The sequence below is a fragment of the Gallus gallus genome, chromosome 1 (genome assembly GCF_016699485.2).
Source record: "Gallus gallus isolate bGalGal1 chromosome 1, bGalGal1.mat.broiler.GRCg7b, whole genome shotgun sequence".
NCBI classification, from domain to species: Eukaryota; Metazoa; Chordata; class Aves; order Galliformes; family Phasianidae; genus Gallus; species Gallus gallus.
In genome coordinates this window covers 158,052,866-158,071,198 of record NC_052532.1, presented here as the reverse complement: position 1 = coordinate 158,071,198, position 18,333 = coordinate 158,052,866, and the positions used below count along the sequence as shown (strand labels likewise).

The 18,333-nt window shown below is 36.5% G+C and overlaps 1 long non-coding RNA gene across 1 annotated transcript in view; it reads left to right on the top strand.

Annotated features, from left to right (window-relative positions):
* The first annotated feature begins 5,143 nt into the window (after nucleotides 1–5,143).
* Nucleotides 5,144–18,333, top strand: part of LOC121108235 — a 39,150-nt gene continuing 25,960 nt past the window's right edge. The window contains exons 1-2 of the long non-coding RNA XR_005842604.1: nucleotides 5,144–5,317; nucleotides 5,755–5,807. This is a non-coding gene — a long non-coding RNA (uncharacterized LOC121108235). The remainder of the gene's footprint in view (nucleotides 5,318–5,754; nucleotides 5,808–18,333) is intronic.

The window sequence follows — 18,333 nt, the reverse complement described above, 5'->3', positions numbered from 1 at the left end:
TTCAGGTCTTCATTACTGCCTCTGTCATCACCTGCTTCTTAGGTTTGTATATCCACATGTTTAATTTATCACTTTTTTTTTTTACTCATTATTTCATTTAAGCTGAGTAGTCCTTAAATAGAGAAATTAATGAAGCAGAAGCTCTCATATTCCACTTACCGTAAGTTCAGAATCCTGAGGTCTAGAACAGCCAGGACTAATAACGTAAAGCCATGTTTGCCAGACTACAGTAGCACACCATCAAGAACTGCAAGAACTTCTTATTAAGGGCAGGAAAACCTTGAGCCAAAGTTGACCCTGGCACCTACAGTATTCTTGCTGATGAAACATGGTCCTGTGGGCTCTGAGCACAGCAGAGGCCCCAGAGATAGTAACGGGGGCTACAGACAGCCTGAACATAGAAAGCAATAAGACTGGGATGTCATAGTTCCAGAGGATCAGATGCAAAAGGAGACAGGGTCAGAAAAAAAAACATGTAGTCAAGGCTGCACCATGAGTGCTAAGTCCATCCACTAGACTGAAACTGAGACAAGGTGCAACACAGGCCCAAGGTGCCCATCCAGAAGACAAGCTACCAGCAATACAGGGCCAGGAGTCATGATTAAAAGCAGAGCTGAGCACAGCTACTCCTATTGCTCAGGACAAGTGTGGGTACCTAACCTTGATCTTAAATAAGTCCCTGGGACAGAGTGTGGGTGAGGTGGGTCTCAGTTTACGATGATCAGAGTCACGCAGATGTGTTAGTGTCCTCAGAGCGTTGATGTATTCAGTCTGAAATCTTGTCTGTTCACTCATTCAAAGAAAACAAGAAAATGTGTTTTCTTTTTTTTTTTTCCAGTGTTATGCTGAGTGCTTAAAACTACTCTCCAGGAATAGTTCAGATTTATTGCCATTTTTATATCTATATGACCTTATGTATAAATTAACTCACGTTAAAATTTGTAAATTTTCTTTATTAAAAAGGTTAAGTCATTTTTAAGAGAGATAAGGATTAATTTAATTATTTAACATTGCAAACCAATATGTGTATCTCTTGTATGAGTCTGAAATCTTTCGGAGAACTGCTAGTCTTAAAATCAATCCACACATGATATCTGCCAAGCAGCAATGCAAAAAATAATCAGAGGTTAGTAATAAAACAGTGTTCATTCTGTGTTTGTCATAAAAACAAATAAATAAACAAAATAAATAAACTGTCTTTTCCAAACACTTCATCCAAATTCCTAGGACTTTGATGTCTGCTATAATTTTATTTTGGATTTATTTTTAATTACAATTTCATTCACTTAAGGTCTGTAGAAAATTCTAACTTGAAAAGGTTTGCTCTCTGCTCAGCAAAGCATCTGTCATTGATTGGAACCTGTGAAAATTATTCACTTTAATCTATTGTGCTTTTATTGTCAGCTTCTGAAATGTATCTGATTTAGACTGAGAATCATTTTTTTTTCTGTATTTCATGTGTACTTATTTCTGGTGCTTAGAGCATGAATAATTTTGCAGTTGAAAGATGCACTTCTTTACTCATGAAACTGGCAGGATACAAACAAATTTTTCAACAGAAATTTCTCACACAGAAATAAAAGCAAAGTTAAAGTTTATATGTAAATAAGATGCAATATTCCCCCACATCAAGCAGATTTTATTCTTCAAACAACTGTAAGCATCGGTTATCACACAGTTTTCAGTTAATTTTATGATATAATTTTTAATTATTTAAATTATATTTTTGTGTACTTCCATTTATGTTACCTTTCTTGAACAAAATCTAATCTTGTGCAGGATGGAGCAAGGCCTTAAGCTGTTTCAGGTCTGTATCCTGTACTATACTGTATCCATGGTACTCCACTGTTCCATGGATATACTTGCTAGACATGAAATTAACAACACTCTTACTTGACATCAAGTGGTCTGTCAATTCTGATGAAGTGTTTTGCAATCTTGTACTAAAAGTAAGTTTTTGTTTTTGAGGAAATGATTGTTTACATGTAAGCATTTTATGCAGTGCATTATTCTCCTGGGGAAGTTTAAATAAAATCTAAGAAACAACTGAATGGACACATGGACCTTGTGCTTTTTTCTTCCTACTGATAGAAAAGTGATTAAATGAAATTCATATTAATCTTCATTAGCAAGACTTTTTTTTTAAGCAGAAGCATCAGCCAGGAGTGTGTATAGAGTAGGGAAGGTATATGCATGGAAGGAATATGGAGTTTTTAAGAAATTTGAAGAGTATTTTCTTTAAACATAATTCTATCATTTATGTACTGCAATCAATGTGCTGTATATTTTTGCGCAAGAACAAGAATTTAAATAAGCTCAAATCTAGTTCACTGAATGTCCTGACTGCTATTTTCAACCTGACATCTCCGTTTCCCTCTGGATATTCATTTTGATCTTCCTGTCAAAAAAAATGTGGTCCAATTTATACTAAAGTAATTCACAGAATATATAATGCAATGTTTACTTAGTAAGCCAAAGTCTTAAGAGATTGTTGAGAAAGTTTGTATTTCTTGTTATTAAGCATCTGGTCCTAGGAGTCCTAATATAGACTGAGCTATAATCTTCCGACTGGACAAAAAAAAGTGTCTGATAATAATTCCATCTGTGATGAAGCTGGGAGAATATTTGTCACATCAGAGAAATCATATTCATTGAATAACTGTAATTTTTTGTTTGTTTCTAAAGCCTTAGGGAGTTAATGGGACTCTAGATATAACTTCATTTTTAGCCCTGGGGATGATCCTAAGAGTTAAAAAGTTGATCTTGTGCTTATCAGGCTCTAACCTCAGATTTTATAGCACCATGTTAAAGATTAAAACATCTAGCTCATGTTCTGCAGTGTGTAACTGAAGAGGGCTTTTTAGTGTAATGACTGTTCTTTCTAGTGAGCTTTGTAGGTTTTGTTTGGCAGTTTTACTAAAATTATACTTTCCTCTTATAGACAAATTGCATGCAGAACACTAACATGCTTATTCTTTGCACTTTTTTTTTCTTAATGTTGATGCTTAAATTAGTCTAGATGTAACATAACTGTCCTTCTCAACAGCCTATTCTATGCAAAGATCAAAAGATCTAAACCTCAGGTGTCAAAATCCAAAAAGGTGTAGGGAGAAAGCTACCTGGCTTGTGGTTCTATGGAGATTGCAACAGAGTTCTAAGGGTCTCATTATGCACAAGGACACATATGCTTTGTTTGCTAAAGATGCTTATTTGTTATAAATCAGCACAAATCAGCACTCACAAGAATGTTATGTTTAATAAAGCAAATATGTATATGTGTGTGTGTGTGGATGGATAAAAAGCTATTGCAGATATTATTACTGCTAATGTACATAATGCTAATTATGAACTGCTAATGTTATGAATGTGTATATATGTGAATAATCTTTCATAAGTGTAATATTGATAAGTGTCACCTATTTGCTGTCACAGTACTGAAAAGTTTGCAACCTGGAAGCATTTTTACTGCTATAGCATTACTGATAAGTTCTATGATCTTGTAATTATTCTCCCATTGTATCTGCTGATAAATTACTGATATTTCCCATAGCAAATCATATTTCTGCTACTTCCAATTGCTGCTACTATTAATCAATACTATATCCTTATTGTATGTTCCATATATATATTATTAGGAAAACATATATATACATCAATATTACACTTACGAAAGATTAATCACACATATGCACATTCATAACATTAGCAGTACAAAATGCATCAGATTCCATAAGAGGGGAAGGAGCAGGAGTGGAAGGAGAAAGGATGATGAAATCTAAAAGCAATCTCTGAAGAGAATCAACCACAAAGAGACAAAAACTGATTTCTGGAGACCAACCACTCTAAGGACTAAGCCCAGAAGGAGAATGAAAGTAATCGACAGACTATTCCTTTGAAGTTAAAATCATAGAACAGAATCATAGAATAGCTCAGGTTGGAAAAGACCTTAAAGATCATGAAGTCCAACCACATTCAAACCATACCACCCTAACTCTAACAACCCTCTGCTAAATCATGTCCCTGACCACCACATCCAGACAGTCTGTAAACATATGCAGGGATGGTGACTCAATCACCTCCCTGGTAAGCCTATTCCAGTGCTTAACAACCCTTTCTGTAAAGAATTTTCTCCTGATATCCAACTTGAGGTCATTTCCCCTCATCCTGCCACGTGTCAACAGTGAGAAGAAACCAACCCCACTCACCTTTCAGGGATTTGAAGAGAGCAATAAGGTCTGTCCTCAGCCTCCTTTTCCCCAGACTAAACAGTCCCAGTTCCTTCAATCTCTTCTCATAAAGCATATTCTCCAAGCCCTTCACAGGCCTTGTTGCCCTTCTTTTGACCTGTTCCAGCACCTCCATGTCCTTTCTGAGTTGAGGTGCCCAAACTGAACACAGTACTCAAGGTGGGGCCTCACCAGTGCCTGCAGGGGCAGGATTAATGCCTTAGTCCCGCTCTCCACACTATTCCTGATACAAGCCAGGATGCCATTGGCCTTCTTGGCCATCCGGGCACACTGCTGGCTCATATTCAGCCAACTGTCCGTCAGGACACCAAGGTCCCTTTCTGTCAGGCAGCTTTCCAGTTGACCTGCATCAGAGTGTGGATCATTGCAGAATTTAACAGTCAACATCAACATTTCAAGGATGTCTTTGTTTCCCACACTATATTCTTAGACCTGGTTTCAGGCTGGTAGACATGTTCTCTGAGTTTAGCAAAGATTTTGTGTCAAAACTTCTCACATTACAATTAGGTTACCTTCATAATTTCTCCCATCACCAGATAAGAATGTACAAGTTCTATGTCACTTTCCAATCAAAACACACAGTTTTGTTGTTTGTTTTTTTTAACAATTTTTCATGCAATATAAGATTTCTTTTAGCACACAAGATTATTTATTTATTTATTTATTTTGTGCATTCTGCTGTTCGCAGTTATGGACATTTGTGCTGAGATTCATCTACCCTAACTTTAAATCCCGTAAGTTAGATGTGCATAAGCCAGTGTTACTCAGCTTAGTCCTCTTTCATCAGTTAGAGAAATTACCTCCCTGAAGGTACCTATTTCTCTACATGGACTATAATGTGCAGAGATAAATTCTACCTCTGCACTCAGTGATCAGTTCTGAGCACGATACATATACAGTGTCCATTGACAAATTTGTTTTCCTCGCGATTACCTCCTGTCTTTGGAGGTCATCTCATCCTTTTCCCTTACAGGAAAAAAAGAAAAAAAAGAAAGAAAGAAAGGAAGAAAAAAAAACACAGGAAAAAGAGATTACCAGTGATATCCTGTAAAACTGAAATAAAGCCTTTTGTAAGTAAAGACTTTGAATCATATATATAAGCAGTTGATAGAAACACAATGTATTAATAATTTTATTTGAAGTCACTGTCTTGTTCATCCATATTTCTTGTTTTTGTTGTTGTTGCTGATGTTTTCATTTATCTTTTTTTCTATTCAGTTGTACATAATTAAGATTTACTCATGGAAATTTTTGTTACTGTTGCTGGTTTTTGTCAATCTTGCTGTAGTATAGCTTGCTGTCACTAGTTTTTCCAATGGTTCTTATAAAAATAAGTTATACAGAGAAATGAAAAAATATTACTGATTTAACTTAGCCAAAAAATATGATGACCACTCCTGTCATTCCCTTAGCAAATATGTTCAGAAACTTTAAAGAACAGACTGAGCAAGGACTAATATTATTATATAATATTGTAAAAGCCTCTTTTCTCCCTTCACCTACACAGTCAGTGCTACATAATCCAAGGAAAAATATCATTCCTGCTTTTGAAATTCCTGGGTGAGTTATTTGTTATACTAAGAGTATAAGCTGGAACATTTTCAAAATTATTTCTGAAATATTTTAAGTATTATCAAAAATAGATCCTAAATGCTTGGGGAAAAAAAAGCTAACAGTGACAATAATAATAATAAAGCAGTAACAACAGAAGCAAAACCCAATCACCGTGACTTTGAGATAATATAAATACAGAAAGATGTATATTTTGGAAGGGAAGGGAAGGGAAGGGAAGGGAAGGGAAGGGAAGGGAAGGGAAGGGAAGGGAAGGGAAGGGAAGGGAAGGGAAGGGAAGGGAAGGGAAGGGAAGGGAAGGGAAGGGAAGGGAAGGGAAGGGAAGGGAAGGGAAGGGAAGGGAAGGGAAGGGAAGGGAAGGGAAGGGGAGGGGAGGGGAGGGGAAGGGAAGGGGAGGGGAGGGGAGGGGAAGGGAAGGGAGGGGAGGGGAGGGGAGGAGAGGGGAGGGGAGGGGAGGAGAGGAGAGGAGAGGAGAGGAGAGGAGAGGAGAGGAGAGGAGAGGAGAGGAGAGGAGAGGAGAGGAGAGGAGAGGAGAGGAGAGGAGAGGAGAGGAGAGGAGAGGAGAGGAGAGGGGAGGAGAGGGGAGGAGAGGGGAGGAGAGGAGAGGAGAGGAGAGGAGAGGGGAGGAGAGGAGAGGAGAGGAGAGGAGAGGAGAGGAGAGGAGAGGAGAGGAGAGGAGAGGAGAGGAGAGGAGAGGAGAGGAGAGGAGAGGAGAGGAGAGGAGAGGAGAGGAGAGGAGAGGAGAGGAGAGGAGAGGAGAGGAGAGGAGAGGAGAGGAGAGGAGAGGAGAGGAGAGGAGAGGAGAGGAGAGGAGAGGAGAGTGAAACTCCAAAAAGAAAAGGGGTAAAGCAAATGAAAGTAAATTTTCAAGTGATATTGCCAATAGTCATGACTTGATCTTGGTGTGCAAATCAGAAGCAAATTTAGTATTAATTTATTTCATAATAACTGCTTTTATAAGAATTGCTTGACACCAGCATTATGATGAGAAAATACAAAGTTTATTTTACTTCCTCAGAAAACAAACAAGCAACACCTCTTCTCCAAACCTGTGTTGGGATTTAACCAATAAATCTCTATGTTATAGTGATGATGACGTATTGAAAATAAAACTACTGCCACTGAACTGAGCTAGCATGGATGAAATGCATTCAGGATTTTGAAGGATTTATTTATCACTTAAATTCTATGCATTAACTTAATTGACACATGGATCACTGTACAATGATCTTCCAGATGGTAGGGAATTTTATTAAATGTGCATAAACACCCAGCTAATATAAAACCAAAATTTGACATATTTCCCTCTTATTTTGTTAACTCTGGCAATGCAGTTTTTTCGCCTTATAATCAAATAAGAAAATAATTAATATTGCTTCTAAGATGGTATTGTAGCGTTCACAGGAGAAAATTTCAAATGAATTTATTTCACATGTATTTTCCCACATTCTGCTTGACCAATTTAGCCCAAACAGGATCCAAACAGGACATTCATACAGCTGTGCTTCTCTCTCTCCTTATCATAGAAACATAGAATGTCCTGGGTTGAAAAGGAACTCAAAGATCATCTAGTTTCAACCTCCCTGCCACAGGCAAGGTTGCCAACCACTAGACCAGGCTGCCCAGAACCACATCCAGCCTGGCCTTGAATGCCTCCGGGAATGGGGCATCCACAACCTCTCTGGACAACCTGTTCCAGTGTGTCAACACTCTCTGTGAAAACCTTCCTCCTAATGTCTAACCTAAACCTCCCCATGTTAATTTAAAACTATTCCCCCTTGTCCTGTCACTATCCACCCCACCACATGAATACACAACCCCCCTCTTGTTTATATGCTCCTTTCAAGTACTGCAAGGCCACAGTGAGGTGTCCCCGAAGCCTTCTCTTCTCCGAGCTAAATAAGCCTAGTTCCCTCAACCTTTCTTCATAGGAGAGGTGCTCCAGCCCTCTGATCATCTTAGTGGTTTTCCTCTGGATCCGTTCCAAGAGTTATGCATCTTTCTTGTCTTAAAATAAACTACACGATAGTGCAAAATGCGTTGGAATGGAAAGGAATTGCCTTATGCAATCCTTCAGCAGGATGAATTAGCTTTTGCTTAAGTGTTTTCATTTATGTTAAGATGACAGTTTTGCTAATTCTAGGGTTATTTAATAAATACTCAGGCAATTGCCACTTCAGAGTAATAGACTGTAGTAACAAGTTACTAAAGACAAAAATCGTAAGTGTCCATTTTATTTTTTTTTAATTTTATGCCTCATTTAATATTTTGAACTTTAGACCGCATTTGTTAGAAATAAAATGTTCACATTAAAGAATATGCATCTAATTTGTTTAAATTCATTATCTGGTTCTAAACAAATTGCAGAGATACCCAGGAAAGAAAAACAGAATTTGAATTGACAAATGCCAAATCACGATGTGGAGCTGTTGAAGCGAGTCCAGAGAATAACTATGAAAATGATCAGAGGGGTGGAGCACTTCTCCTATGAAGAAAGGTTGAGGGAGGTGGACTTGAACATCTTGGAGAAGAGAAGGTTTTGAGGAGACCTCATTGTGGCCTTGCAGTACTTGAAAGGAGCATATAAACAAGAGGGGGATTGTGTATTCATGTGCGTGGATAGTGACAGGACAAGGGGGAATGGTTTTAAAATAAAAGAGGGGAGGTTTAGACTAGATATTAGGAGGAATTTTTCTACTCAGAGGGTAGTGAGGCACGGGAACAAGCTGACCAGAGAAGCTGTGTATATCCCATCCCTACAGGTGTTCAAGGCCAGGTTCAATGGAGCCACCTGATCTACGGGATTGAAGCCTTGACTGAATGATAGGACACTACAGCGAGGCATGTACTGATCTCTTTTCTCAGGTGACAAGCAATAGGACACAAGGAAACAGCCTCAAGTTGTGCCACATGAGGTTTAGATTACATGTCAGGAATAATTGTTTCATGGAAAGAGTGGTTAAGCATTTGAACAGGCTGCCCAGTGAAGTGATGGAGTTGCCTTCCTTAGAAGTATTTTTAGAGATGTGTGAATGTGAAGTTTATGGACATGTTTTAGTGATGGACTTGTTAACATTAGATGGATGGTTAGACTTCATGGTCCTAAAAAACTTTTCTAACATAAATTAGTCTATAATTTTATGTTCATACTTGTTCTATAATCTTTTCCACCAAAATGACAGTTTGATACAGATTCTTTGATGACTCAAGCTCAAAGATGTGCTGTGAAGAGGTGAAAATCTGTGTAATATCTCTTTTTCTTATTTGCTGTGACAAAATTTCACTGTTACTTTAGTGTGGTTGCCTACCTTCATCTCCCACTTACAAATCCCAGCTCCCTGCATTTCACAAATGCAACAGGAGAATGGCCTGCAATATATATAGCGCTACACAATTTTTTCAGTCACTTTTGTATTTTACTAAAAAAGAACTTTGTCTGTCTGAAACCGTATTTTTAATTTGTTGTTTGTTTATAATATAGCTTAGAATTTTTAAAAAAACTACAGACTCTATAGAAGGAAAACTACTGAATCTACAACAGTATTTTTAGCAAGCTTAGATGTATCCACCTTCTGGGTCTTAGGGCAACTATTTCCAACTCCATGCATCATTCTGAGCAACAACAAAGACAAAATTAGTATTCCAGCCTTTGAGCTATCCCACTAAATCTTTTGTTTTATCCAGTTCTGCATGTTCGTTCAGAATATTTCCAATATAAATACACAGACATCCAAGTTATTTGGAAAAACTACCTCTTATCCTCCTTTGTGTCTTTGCTCCCAGATGTTTGTAATAACTTCTGATTCATTCAGAATCATTTCTAGGAGTGTCCTGTTAGACTTAGTAGGACCTACAAAACAGCTATATTCATTTCTTTTTCAACAACTCTAACAACTGGATAGAGAAAAATGTGCATCATAGAATCATAGAAGAACATACAACGGCTGCTCTGAAAGTAATACCTCTTATTTATTATATTTACCCACAGTGTCAGAGACAGATGTTGGTAATATGGCAGTAGAGGCTGAACCTTCCCACCATTATTACACTACATTTTGTTGCTGTGTTACAGATTACAGCAGAGGGGTAGTCAGACAAAATGGTATTTGACATGGAAACGTATGTAAAGCAAAGATGTGTCATTAAATTCATTTATGTGGAAAAAAATGGCATGCTTTAGCACTTAGTGACACTTATTGAGTGTCTGCAGAGACCGAATGGTGAATGTTAGCACAGTGAGGTGTGGAGTGTTGCGCTTTAACAGTGGTAACAGTGGATCACACCTGCTGGTGAAGATTTTCATAAGCACTGCATATAGGCCTTTGTTCATTGCTGACAAAAAATGCATAGTTAATGGTGATTACTTTGTTAAAAATAGTGTTTTGTAGCTGAGAATTTGCTCTATCAAATAGTGTTATTTTGCCTTTTGCATCTGTTGTAGCTTCTATGGAAATAAATAGGAAATAAATACCTAATATTCCAAGTTAGAAGAGACTCACAAGGTTCACTGACTCCAATTCCTGGCAGTATACAGGACCACTCAAAATTCAAAGTATGCATCTGAAAACATTGTCCAAAATATTCTTGAACTCCAGCAGGCTCGGTGCTGTGACCACTGACCTGAGGAGCCTGTTCCTTTCACTGGAGGGCCTTTTCTTATTATCCAACCTGAATCTCCCACTTATAAATTCCAACTCCTTGCATTCCTGAAAAAATGCAGCAGAAGAATAGCCTGCCTTATATAGAGCACTAGACTTTTTTTTTTTTTTTTTTTTTTTTTAGCCACTCTTTACTAAAAAAGAGCAACTTAGTATGCCCATGCTGTTTCCTTGTGTCCTATCACTGTCACCAGGGAGAAGAGATCAGCATCTGCCCCTCCACTCTACCGAACCCTGCTTCACACTGCTCATGAGGAAGAAGTAGAGTGCCAGGAGGCCTCTCCTATCTCCTCTTCCCTAGGCTTTCCCTTTTAACCCACCATCATTGTACTCACATGTAACTGAAAGTAAATGCTCAGGTAAATCCCAGACTAAGCATAAAAAAAAAAAAAATTGTAGGGGCATGCACCTGGAAAATAAATGTTAAGAAATTCTTTGAGATTTGTTATTTTTCAGTAGCTAAGTCCTAAGTTAAGTAAAATGTAGACAGACATTTTCTATCCTGCTGTTAAAACAAGATCCAGGGAACATCTCCAGTCAAAGAAACTCATGAGTGTTTCTTACAAAATTCTTGTAATCGTCCTTGGCATAGCCTCAGCTCCTGCCAGCTATACAGGCATGGTTTGGAAGCTGGCCAATTCCTTTTTTTTTTTTTTTTTTTTTTTTCCCAGCAAGTAATTTATTGTCTCCTGCAGCATCTGCAGGTAAAAGATTTTAGCACTATGAAAGTGATCTGTCCATGCCAGCTAGCTTCTACACAGAGAATTAACACCTGTTTTAAAACTTGATTGGAGGAAAGATCTTCCAAAGCATTGCCACATAGAAGATGCTAAATGTCCAAGTGAAGAAGTTTAAAACATGGAAATTTTAAAAAGTAAAACAAAAATTAAACAATGCTTTCTTCACCGTTATCATTTTGGACCTTATTCTGTTATTTTTCTTTAAAAAAAAATTGCTTTGTTCTTTTCAAAAAAGTAGACATATCCTAGGAGTGCTGTTCCAGAGCCTGAAGGATTGCAACCACACAAAATAAAATGACTAGAAAGTGTAAAGAGGTCTCAGTAACATGGGGGAAGCTGGAGAAGTAGCAGAGCACAGATGCTGAAAAAGAATAACAGGAAAAAGACAGTCCAACTACCATGGGATGGACAGACAGGGTAATGAAGGATTAGAGTGTTCTCTTGGAAGTTTTCTAACAGGCACCGTGGTATATACTGAAGACTGATCTACTTGGAAGTGATGATGATGATGATGATAATAACAAATATTTTAGTTATATTATTTTTGATCTAACCTCCTCTGTTTAAGAATGTTAATTTTTTAGTATGTATGCTAAAAACATCTGTCACCTCAAAACTCTTGTTTATTCAGTCTTTTTTATTTATAGACAGTTGTAAAGTAGGTGTTGAAAGGAATCCAAGAAGGCCATACAGTTGATACCCCTCTAGCCAAAGTTAAAATCAAATATAACTAAACCATTTTTTATATTTTTCTAAATTACTGTTAAAAAAAAATGTTATCAATGCATATATGATTACTTTCCTAAAGTTGTAAATTCTTACCTTTACCTTACAAATATTTTTCATATAACTTAAGTGCATATTAACCTTATTATGTATCACTCTGTTCATAAAAAAACATAAAACACAGCTTTTTCTTTTCACTTTAACTGTCTTTTTATTTATTGTTAGTTTTTGAAGGTGTATTTATCACATTAATATTCCTTTATCTATTAAGTATGCCTTGATTTTTCTTCAGAAGTTGTTAGATTTTTATGATCATTATTGTTGTTCATTCTAAAGACTTTTCAGTTATTGTACATGCAAGAAATTAACATAATATTCTAGTTCCAACTTATAAATAATGCTTCTCTGTTTTCATGTGTACAGATGTATATTAGTATGTGAATATATTCAAGAGTGCTCACAATAAAAAATTAAGAGCTTTTTTTTGTTGTAAAAAATGTAATACTGTAAATTGATCAAATTATTCCACAAGCTGAACTTCTAATATACCAATATATATGACTTGAAAATTTGAGAGTGAAAAGGGTTAAATATACAAAATCAGTCCAGTATCAGTTAGAGAAGTGCTACCACAAGCACATTAACACAACGCTGAATTTTAAATAAGAAAGTTGTTGAAAATATTTTCTCTGTGCTGACGTTAATTGAATAACCTGAAAATGTCATCACTAAGATGTATCACAGATACAGTATTTCTGTACTAAAGACTTTTAAACAACTCGATAAAGTAGCACCAAGTCTAGTCCAAACTTTTTGATATTTTACCAACCTATTTTCTAGACTGTTCTCCAAAGAAGACAATTTAAAAAAAGTCAGTGCAAAAATTCTAGAAGAAAGCTTATGGTATCAAAATAAAGAAGAAATGATTTTCTGAAGGTAAAATGTTCAATGGCATTTTAACTCCTCTAAACCTTAGGAATCTATTTACAGACTTAATAAAGCTAAACTGATGACTCATGATGTGCAATACTGTGGTAGGTTGATCAATATTAGTATTTATTTAATACAATTAAACTTCTTTTGTGATTCTTGTCTATTGCACAATGCTCCTTTAAGTTGACTTGCTCTTCATTTAATTATTGAAATGAGATAGGCATGTGGATTAAATTAAATCCAAATACTTTGACACATGGTGGGCATTTAGCAGCTGCTAATGTGAAACACTAAATTGAACTGAATCTAAACAAGTTTTAGAAACGTTTCACAAATGAAATTGCTTTCTCTAATGCTTCTGTTGCTATGTTTTATTTCCTAACCCAAATGAATCTTTTGAGGGAAAAACATCCAAGGTAGCTAGCCTTCAAAATTTTCTATCTGCGACACATTGTTACTAGCCATAGTTATTCTTCTGTAGGATTACTTTTCATAATTAGGTTAGTCATATTTCAAAATAAATGCACTATGTTGCACTACAATAGCTAACTTCAAGCTAAATTAATTTCTGAATTCACATCAGATTCTTCTTAAGTGCCAGGCATATTTTGGTCTTTTATACAACTAAAGAAATGGAAAAAAAAAAAAAAAAAAAAAATCTGTTTATTCAATGAGTTAATCACAGATAGACCTGTTCACTCACATTAGTTGTTTATAACATTTGCTATTTATAACATCTCTCTAGCATGAGTACCTTTTTATCTATTAAAAATTCTCACAATATTATTATAAGACTGAAAGGTGCTTTGTTGTTGTTGTTTTTTCAACTCTCTATAGCAAGGCCCAGCAGAAAATGTGACAAATTAGTCTTAATAAAAAGATATTATTGGAAAGAACAGAAAGAAATCAAGACTCAGGTGAGCAGTGATAACTCAGAACCTAAAAATCAAAGAGAAAAACAATATACATATATATATTCTAAGAACCTTTCTGAGGGGTAAGATATAAGTAACATACTTTTGATTTCTTAGAATTAACTTAAATACCTGAGTGCATGGTGGAACAGCTTTTCACAGCAGACTTTTCTCTTTCTTTGTCAGCATGTAGATTTTTAAATTCTTAGGTTATACCCACTCTATGGATGAGCAAGATCAAGAGGAAAGATGTAGTTTACCTCAATTTCTAAGATTGTATGAGTTATGAAAGAATTAAAAAATGAAACAGAGAATAAACTAAATAAAATAATTCATTTCTACTAATGCCTTGGAGCAGCCTTTAATAATGTAAAGTAGCAATTCTCTTGTAAAGACTACTTATGTGACAGAAAATTGAAGTGTCATACTACTCATCAAATTTAGACTTCTTTTGTTTTTTTTTGTTGTTGTTTTGTTTTTTTTTTTTTTTATATAGACACTTTAACTATTTACTAACTAGTTAGTATGATTATTAAAGTGTGCTGTCTTTCCTGATTTTCAGTATTCACAGGAGAAGCATTAGGGACAGCTGATTTTTCTTTTATAGATGCAAAAGCTTATTCCACTGACATTACTACTTTGATTTTAATCAAATTTTATATATCTTGTGTTGGGGAGAGATCAAAAATGCCTTTATGGTATATGCATATGCTTCATCTTCTAGGTGCGAGCTGTGATTTAACATGGTGGTCAGTTAAACACCACATGCCCTTTCGCTCTCTCCCCCTCTTTTCCATAGGACGAGGTAGAGAATCAGAAAAAAAAAAAAGAAAGAAGAGGGATAAGATAAAACCTATTTACTAAGACAAAAAAGGAAGTGAGAAATAGCAATAACAATTTCTCACAGAGTTATCCCTACATGTAAGTCCGTAACATGGGGGCACAGGCCCCGGGATAAAAAGAATAAAATGAGAGACAAAGGAGCGAAGGAAAGAATAAGGAAGGGGCACTAACGGCTTGCTGTGCGACCCGGCCGGCCCCAGGCCACGCGCTCCGGGAGAGGTGGAAGGGCAGAGAGCTAGTAGATAGTTTTAACAAAGAGAAAACACAATGGCAGCAATCTGAGGAGGAACGGTAATTTACTAAATTTAACCTAATGAGAGAGACAAGAGTACCCAAAGTACGAGTCAAATCATGATAGTGCGAGGGAAGCACGTGCTTTTCTCCCTGGCGAGCTGAGACAGCCAGAGACAGAGAGCAGCTGGGGCCTAGTCCAGAGCTCTACCTCACTTCCTCTTCACACCAAGTCCTCCACCCCGCCCCTCCTTTCCCCTCCCATCCCCTCTGGGACCACAAAATGCCCAAAAAGGCTGTAACACGGAACCAGAATATTAACCCTTTAACTCCCACTATTCTGCATGATGTTCTGATGTGGAATACAGACTTATATCTAGGGAATACCGACAACAAAAATCACAAAACCACAACACAATGATAATTTGTGCATATGTATTTATATTTCCAAAACAAGCAATGCACAATGCAATTGCTCATCATCTGCTGACTGATGCCCAGCCAGTTCCCAAGATCCCCTCAGTTTTATAGTTTCTTTTTTTTTTTTTTTTCACCTGATGTCACATGGTATGTATAGTCCTTAGGTCAGCTCTTCTGATTTTGTCCCCTCCCTACTCTGTGTGCTCCTCTCAGTCCAGTTGCTGGCAGGACAGTAAAAGAAGCTGAAAAATTGAAAAGTCTTTGGCTTTGTACAGCACTTCTCAGCAACAGCTAAAGGATCACTGTATTGTCAGCATTATTTTTCTCCTAAAGTCAAAGCATCATATCATATCAGACACTATGAAGAAAATCAACTCTGTCCCAGCTTAAAGCAGGACAGTGAGAACTGCTTTATCTATATGCTCTCTTCCTGACTAAGTAAAATTTTATTCAGATACTGATTTTTAATATTTTTTAAACAAAGAATACGTGCAATTTTATATGGCTCCTGTATGCCTTGACAGCATGGTTTTGACTGGAGCAAACATACAGGGATTTCAAAATATCTCAGAGCTACATAGCAGTCAGAACTGGAGTACAATTCCAATATCCTGACATCCATTTCTATTTCTGAACCATAATCACAAAACTAGTTGAACTGTTCATGCATTTTTACCCTACTTATCATTTGCTTATTATGCAAACTTATCTCAAACAACTTACAAAAAATTGTCATCAATTTGCCAACTCAATTACTCTGTCACTTCCAGAAAAAAAAAAAAATAATAATAATAATAAACACTGGAAATTCTAAATTGTTCTCTTCAAGATCTTCCAGGAAATCAAAGACAACTTTAAAACGTATTATTTGCAAGAAATTTGGATGCCTGAATCAGTTGCTCATTTTATCTCCCTGTGAGATGGCAATGAATTATTTCCCCCTCAATTTAAAGATATGCTACTGAAAGTCTGTCAAGACAAATTTAAAGAGAACCCAGTAGTACATTCAAAAATTTTATTACTATAAATAAAAATGCATGAAGCTTTCACACTGCTAAGTATATTCATGTAAAAGTGAACAGGAAACAATTCATTTCTACAACACCTGTTATAGACAAACAATTCAAAATATTTTATTATTCTTTTATTCACATCAACAAAATCATGCAAGGAGTATGATATTTATCTTCTCATTTGAAAAAGAAAAAAAAACACAGTTATTAAGCTAAGTTAAAATTTATGGCATGCTAAACTGAACACTAAGCAAATAACTTTTAATTTCAACATCAATATTCATTAATGTTTCATATAGTCTACCAAAAGCCTGATTATACCAAAATATAGATTTTTTTCCATCTTTTTTCTCCTTCTTACCTGACCATAATAAAAAGCATTTTAGTATTTTTTCAGTCAAGAAAATGAAAGTATTAGAGTAAAGAGATACATAGAAAACATTGCTGACAATGATTAAGAAATGTCCTAACTTAACAGGCAGGAAAGACAGAACACAGGACCCACCAATACTGCCTCCCACCCTTCATCTAACCCTCAGTTCTGGCTCTTTTGATTAAGGTGTCCTTGTCACAGAGGTCAGTTTAATTCCATCGCATACAAATATTCTAGGTAAAGTATGTTGCACACGTGCAGACTGCAGGCTCATTTGTCTCATTATTGCTTGCTGTCACTTTTGAAGGTGGGTGTCCATTTGAAGAATGTGTAGTGGCTGGAGGGTCAGGAGATTTGCATAAAGCTTCGAAAGAACCTCTTTAGGTACAAGGTGTAGGATTCTGCTCCTGGCTACATACACAGAAAGCACATAGAAAACTCTTGGAAATTGATATTGTAATGTACCTAGGTCTCCCCACCCCTCCTCCCATACTCAAATAATAACAGCTCAGCAATACATAAAAAATTGGTTTAACATTATTTTGGTTAGCTTTTTAGCTTTCTAGATAGAGTAACCAGAATCTTCTGACAAATGTTGTTTCATTTTTGGATCACTCAGATAACTGTATTCCAAAAGTATAGATTTATAGAAGTATTTATATTTCTTATGATTGACCAAAGAATTATACCCTTGGGGACTGTAAAGAAGTGATGCAATGTAAACAACTCAGCTATTTCAGTTGGAACGGACCTTCAGAGGTCAAGTATTACTGTCCAACAGGGCTCAACAAAAATTAAAGCATAATCTTGAGGGCATTATCCAAATGCTTCTTGAATCTGACAGGCACTGGGTATCAGCCACTTTGCTAGGAAGACTTCTGGTAAAGAAATTTTTCCTAATGTCCAGTTTGCACCTCCCCTGGATGCAGATTTTTCCACTGCTATCATTGTTTACCAGGAAGCAGAAACCAACACTTGAAGCAGAAATCAACACTTGTCCATTTTCCTTCCTCAGAAAGTTGTAGAGAGAAATGAGGTCACCTCTTGTCCTCCATTTCTGCAGCCTAGAAAAACCAAGTGTTCTCAGCTTTTTCACCAGTTTGCAGCCCTTGTCTGGATGCTTTCATCCTTATATTGTGGAGTCCAGAAATACACACACTATTCAAGGTGAGGTTGCATCAATACTGAATATAGTGGGATAATCACTTCTTTTCATGGGCTGGCTCCACTCTGTTTAATACTTCCCCAAAAAACTGTCCTCTTGGCAGGTAGGGCACAGAACCTGCTGACAACCAGCAACCCCAGGTTCCTTTCCGCAGAGCTCCTCTTCAGCCACTTGTCTCCCAGACTGTATCTGTGTCTGGCATGAATACTGATTTATTTGTATTTATGCTCCTACATGATTATACCAAAGACAGGTGAGTTTATACAAAAAGATGGAAAGTACTTAGAGCATATAAACTTAAAAGATAGATATTCAGATATTTTGCATGTAGTCTGAAGAGATTTTATGTGTGTGTATATATATGTAGGAGGGCAATTATCCTTACATAAGGAAATAAAGTTTCTTATGTTTCCAAGCTGGTATACCCTGCTGGGCTTCTATGACCATTACACAAAGATATTTCATGACCTCTGTGGTTTTGTTGTAATGCACAAACTC